This window comes from Rhipicephalus microplus, chromosome 8, assembly GCF_043290135.1.
Source record: "Rhipicephalus microplus isolate Deutch F79 chromosome 8, USDA_Rmic, whole genome shotgun sequence".
In the NCBI taxonomy this organism is placed as follows: domain Eukaryota; kingdom Metazoa; phylum Arthropoda; class Arachnida; order Ixodida; family Ixodidae; genus Rhipicephalus; species Rhipicephalus microplus.
The window spans coordinates 47213414-47219912 of record NC_134707.1 but is presented as its reverse complement, the minus strand read 5'-3'; positions in this window follow the sequence as shown (position 1 = coordinate 47219912).

The following is a 6499-nucleotide window of genomic DNA, read 5'->3' as shown; positions in this document are numbered from 1 at the left end:
TGCACCTAAATTAGCGCAAGATACAAGGTATTGCGGAAATCCCTTAATCCCCGACGCAACCTCAGCGTGCTTACTGAAGGTACGCAAGCATTCAAAATTAATGAGAACTAACACGTTCCTGCCACCCACCTAAAATAGAGTGTACAGGAAATTTGGTAAGTAAAATATAGTGACAGTCAAATGGGGACTGCTGTGCAATGGCGACCTGCTGTTCAGCCTCTAACAATGTATCTAGAACTTTTATGAAATGTTACTCTGCACGAAAACGCGGGTAAGTTGACTGATGGCTACGTCAGGTCAGAAGACATGCACAGTGGTCTCAAGAGCTCCCTCATTGGCTTCACCGACTCTACGCGTTTGACCAAGGGAAGTGATATTTGTTTCAGGGCAGGGGCTGCAGGTTTGCCATATACAAATATATAGCAAGTAAATATAATGCCTAGTCAATGTGTGCAGTGAAATATCTCAAAAACGTTGTGCAATATTACCTTTAGTTCGTCTCTACTTAAATCAAGGATTAAAGAATTCCACTTACAAAGCAGTCAAAAGACGACAAAGAAACCCTATTGCAAAAACTAGCGCCACTGGGTACTAGCATCCAGTGCATGCCAGGCTGGGCCCACTTTCTCGCTGGGTAGTGGGACGCTGGAGAGACATGTTATAGGGTGGCAATGGCTACACAGAGCAAAACGGCTATGCAGCGTTTAAAAGGTTGCTGTGTATTCGCTATAAATAATTTCTATGAGTAAAATAAATGATATCGAACGCATCGACGCATTAGCAAAAAAGAAAAAAGTTCGCCCAGAGAATTCCTACTCACTGCTTTGATTCCCAACCTAGTACTCTACCCACTACGCCACGCCTGATCATCTCTAGCTTCTTGTATAATGACTATGCATCCAAGGAACATACCGTTCAACTTCGTGTTGACATTGTGCACAGTCAACATAGACTCCATATGCTTTTCCAAATTGCGTCTTTATTCGACACTTACGAACGACTGCGGGCACCGAATGACAGGCGAGTATTGCCAAGAGCACAAATGTTTTAAAAATTCACATCTTAACATAGAAAAGTATCAAATTTATTGTAGGAGCACCCATGTACAGATTGCCGGCTGTTACAGCAGTTTTTTTTCTTCTATAGCAGTTCCTCACTCTTGCTGCTCGTCAACCTGTTCAGAGGTTTTACGATTACTTTTTGATGCATATGTGCGTACAGAATTGAATATTGGGTAGTCTTTTCGCGCAAGTGACATTATGGCAGTATGGCTATAACGTCGCTTGTCGATACCTATAACTAAAAATTGCTCAAGAAAGTACTAATGCTATTCCCTGACAGTATGTCAGTGTCTTAGTTTACTAAGGCGTACCGAATCACCAACTAAAATTGTGTGTCCTTATATGCGAGTCAGACCAATGCTCAAAGAAGGCAGCTTTTCGAGACTGCCCGCGTTGCTGAAAGCTCAACATATTGATCTACAAAAAACTGCAAAAAAATCACAGCACATTCACGGTCTGAATGATGATGAGTGGAGCGAAGCGTCCGTCCGTTCGTCTATCTAGTGAACACTCCAAGTACCGCTACCTTACATCTTTATATCATGTAATAGTGATATTGAAGTACCGCCATTCAGCGGACAATCTAAGGATTACTCTCTCAGGTATGTCCGTCTGTCTATCTAGTGAAAACTCCAAGTAACGCTATCTCACATCTTTCACGTAGTCATTATATATAAGTACCACCACCCAGCGGACATTCTAAGAACCACTGTCTCGGGTATGTGCCGCCGGTGGTTACTTACGACAATGGCCCCACCACGGTGGTCTTAGTCGTAGTGGCTAGGGTACTCAGCTGCTGACCCGCAGGTCACGGGATCAAGTGCCAGCTGCGACGGCTGCATTTCCCATGAAAGCGAAAATGTTGTAGGCCCGTGTGCTCAGATTTGGGTGCACGTTAAAGAACCCCAGGTGGTCGAAATTTCCGGAGCCCTCCACTACGGCGCCTCTCATATTCATATAGTGGTTTTGGGGTGGTAAAGCCCATATATCAATCAATACACACGACAACGGGACGCACAAGCCACGCCATATGAAGCTTCGCCCCTAAAATATGTAAATCGTGCTCATACTGTGTCAGTACGTAGATAAAAAATTCTGTATATTATGTGTCTGTGCAGTCACACCTCCCTTCCCATGTCACGTCTTTTTATGATGATCTAACCAATGAATGGAAGATCTACGGTTTACCGAATATAACTTTTGGAGCTAGATTCTTAATCATTACGAAAGAATTCCTTCAAAAGTATCGCAACATATTAGAGAAATTGTTATTGCGGTATTACCATCTCTCTCTCTCCTGTTAACGAGGGACGTTGGTGAGTTCATGGTTGATATGTAACGATCGTGAAACAGTGGAATGAGGAAAAGTTGTAAACACCATTCACTGCTCCTACTGCCTCGAAAATATCTCCAATGATGAGAAATTGAAGGATATGAACGCTACAACCAATTCAATTAAAGAACTGTAAAGCCCCGTGGAGGCCCGCCATACGCCTCTGGCGAAACGACAACGGGAAAGAGCCTGCTTCCAACCAGCTGTGTCCCAGTTTTAGAAGTTACCAATACAAACAATTATTTCCGGCATGAAACATGTCGTTGCAAGTCAGAAAAGTGCGTACAAGTTTGGAAATATTTGTTTACGTTCGAGCACAAGACGACGGAGCGTCTAAATCTGCAGTAGTCAGAGCTTCAGGATGAATGTAGTAATTGTTGAAATATTGGCTCACATAAAGCTTGCGCGTCTGTTTTAATTATTTTTGTAGAGAATGTGTAATGTTTTATCGAAGTTGTAATGTAGCAAGAAAAATATTGCCTGTGTATGATGGTCTGAAGAAAACATTTTTTTTTTTTTAGTGAACGCTCGTTGTTCACTATACTGTTTATGCCTTGCCAATATGGCCGTGTCGCGGTTAGGTGGTACTTATTTTTAGCTTTTCTGGAAAGGAAAACAGAGGTTGCTGTGTGTGCAAAAAACACAACCGTAAAAAAGATATTTCTGTAGTGACAAAGAAAAAAACATAATTATGTATTGCCTGAAATTTGTTTTATTATATGCGAATACCCATCAACTTATTCAACACATTAAAGCGGATGTTTGCACGCCTCAAAGTATCATGAATATGAAATAAAGTCGGAATTTATGCTAGTAGGAACATACAAAGAATTTCTTATGTTTTTTGCGCTTTTTGTGTGCTGAGAGTGATGAGTATAGTAAATAAGAAATGCTCGAAAAATTCTTGGTTGTGTTCCTTGCAAAACTTCCTTGTGATAACTAATTTTCAAACTAGAAATGTATTCCTTGACAAAAAAAATCACAGCATATCGACCGAGTGATTGATCATAAGTGTGGCGAAGCGTCCATTTATCAGTCTGTCTCTCTATGTATCTGTCTGTTTGTCTGTCCATCTACCCTATCCTATCCCACTAGAGCACGCATCGGACAGACGGACGAACGCTTCGCTCCACTCATCATCATCCACTCTAGGTATTCTGTGAATTTGTTATTAGAAAGGCATCATTTATCCTCTTTAACCGACAACTATGCGAAAACCACTAGCGCCATCTAGTCACATCAAATTCAAGGACATATGCATAAAACACGATCTAGGGAGAAATTTCAAAAACTTAGTAAAAGTGGCTACTCCCACATATACCTCTACAGAAGAAGGAAAGGCATACACCTTAAATAACTTCGCTCTATAAAGCACTCTTATTCTTTTAAAACTTTAAAATGCGCTTTGAGCAGTTGGTCTTACTGCCGATAATGATAAAGTGTGTTTCGGCATAGTCTAAAAGCCACACGGTATTATCAGTAGTAAAGAGAGCTAAGAAACAACAATAATATTAATATACGGGACGTCATCAGCTAATGACATTTCCTAGATTTTCTTGGCAATATTGTCTGTTGTTAATATGACGTCGAACAAAATAAAACGGGGTCTTCAAATGAGGTCTTCACGCTCCTGTGGGAGGCGTTTATTGATTTGGCAAAATTATAGCGCGACAATCACGCTGACGTTGCTGCACAATTAAAATGTTGAGTGAATTGCGGCGCGGACGTGCTCGCACAAAGTGTTTCTTCCATAACAGCCGCAGATGTCGCAGATGTGTTTCCAGCCACATGCACGTTTCTCTAGCCATTCCTAACAACGCTGCTATCACGCGCTCCGCCCCGTCTTCTTGCTATGGCCGCCGCATAGCGAGCTCGCAGAAAACTCGTCTGGCTGAGAAGCTCAGGCCATTTAGCATATAGCGCACCAGGTGGGATAACGACAAGCTGCCTTATCTGTTGACAGGAAGTGGAAAGTTCCTCATGAGCAAACAAGCGAGCACGTTGTCTGCGCAAACGCACGTGCACCCTCCTTCTTGCAACAAAATTTGTAGTTTATTTATTTTTCTATCTAAGCAAAATTTATTTTTTCTATTTTGCTTGCAAAACATTCTTCTACGCTATCCAAATAAAAATAAACTCAGGCGCAACAGCTCGTGAATAACGTACATAGTCGAGTGCAAGCTTGAAGTAGCTGGTACTCAGTAATATTACGTCTTTACGCAAAAAACTACAAGTGCACAGTGAAATTGATTGATTGATATGTGGGGCTTAATGTCCCAAAACCACTATATGATTATGAGAGACGCCGTAGTGGAGGGCTCCGGAAATTTAGACCGCCTGGGGTTCTTTAACACAGTGAAAGTGCACAAGTACTTTACATATTTAAAAAAAAAATCAGACTAATAAAGTGGGTCAAAACTCAGCCCATCTTTTTTGTAGGGCTAGCACGTGTCGCAGGCCTAGTTCTGCTCTTCGAATAACTGAGCTGTTGCAGGCCATCGGCTAATAAAAGTTCGTGCGTGTGATAGCAGGAGCCTTGTACTCACCCCACCAACCGGGCAGAAATCACGCAACTTAGTTCCACGAAGAAACCAAAAGTAGGGTCGGGGGGGGGGGGAGGGGGGGAGTTGCCTGGTGTAGTTTGTAAAAAAAAAATCCTCGCCATCAGCACGAAGTGAATGATGGTAGAAGAGTTTGCTCAGATATGATCGGCTAGCGGGCGAATCCTCCGTACACATTTTTATACCATCAATAAAGACGTGACGACTTTGCTTAATTGTGTTCCCGCTTCGTTTCTGCTTGGCTGGCCCGCAGCTCCGGGTTCTCTTGATGGCGAGCTCTCCAGGGCTCTTATCAAAAGGTGTTCGCGGTGAGCCTGAGCTGCTGCTGCATTGCAAGCCCTCTACGCTGCTAATTTGGCTTCTGGGTTTTTAATGCTGCGGGGTATAGTAACGAGCATGCTGTAGAGTGACAACGAAGAGTGCTCACTCAGTGAGCTCTCAGCGAAGAGAAAGGAAGCGTGCAAAACGCGAGCGTTGTATACCGGCGCGGCCCTCTAGTAGTCACCGATCTAACTATAACACGCGGATGGATGGATGGATGGATGGATGGATGGATGGATGGATGGATGGATGGATGGATGGATGGATGTGGCTGTACCCTTTAGATCGGGTGGTGGCTAGCGCCACCAAGCCATTATACCTAATGAACCAAAAACTATATTTATTTTTTTCTTTAAAAAGTGAGTTTGAGGATTCGTACTTTGCAGTGAAGAGTTTAATTTTCACTCGTGCCTTGACTTTAGCCACCAATCAGATAACCTCCTTCTAGTTAAGTCTACCCGCTTAAAGTTTATTTTGCCCTCCCGGTCCCTAAACCCGACACACTCGGCGCCAGGCGGCGCCGAGTGTGTCGGCGCCGCCTGCGTGACTTACCGGAGAGAGAACACTGGCGACAGAGCACAGCAGCGCCTCTAGTGGCATCAATAAGGACTAGTGCACACGCCACCAACAACGGAGAACGCGCGAGCATAGGAAGTTTGACGAGCAAGCTTGTAAAACCGACAACCAACTTTACGATTTCAAAGAAAAAAAATAGAGGGAGCCAGAAGCATCGTTTTTAGGAGTTGAACGCGAGAATACCCTGTCTGAAGTGCGTACTTTAAACACATAGTGCCTAATATGTTTTCGTACCTGCTATGCACCAACTACGTGGCCTCACGAGAATATTCGCAGAAACGCGTTTGTGCCTTTCTAGTGGGTGACTGGATTTAAATTATGGCGTCGATCACCTGTTCTGAGGGCCTATGGCAGTGTACGCTTGTTCCATGCAAGATTACCGCAATGTTTCTTGTTGTATTGTGAAGCGTGAATTCAGGACGTGCGCGTTTGTAAAACACGTGTTACTTTCAGAGCGTGTCCAAGCCGAGGAACTTATTTTCACTGCACTCACATGCTGATGTGTGGTAGAACACTGCGCTTTTCACGCAAACGACGGGGGTTCGATCCTCACTTGTACACACAATTCTTTATTATTTTTTCTTGTTTGCAACTTTATCGATGTGTTGGTCACGAACAAGATCATGATTTCTTGCTCACAACGAACG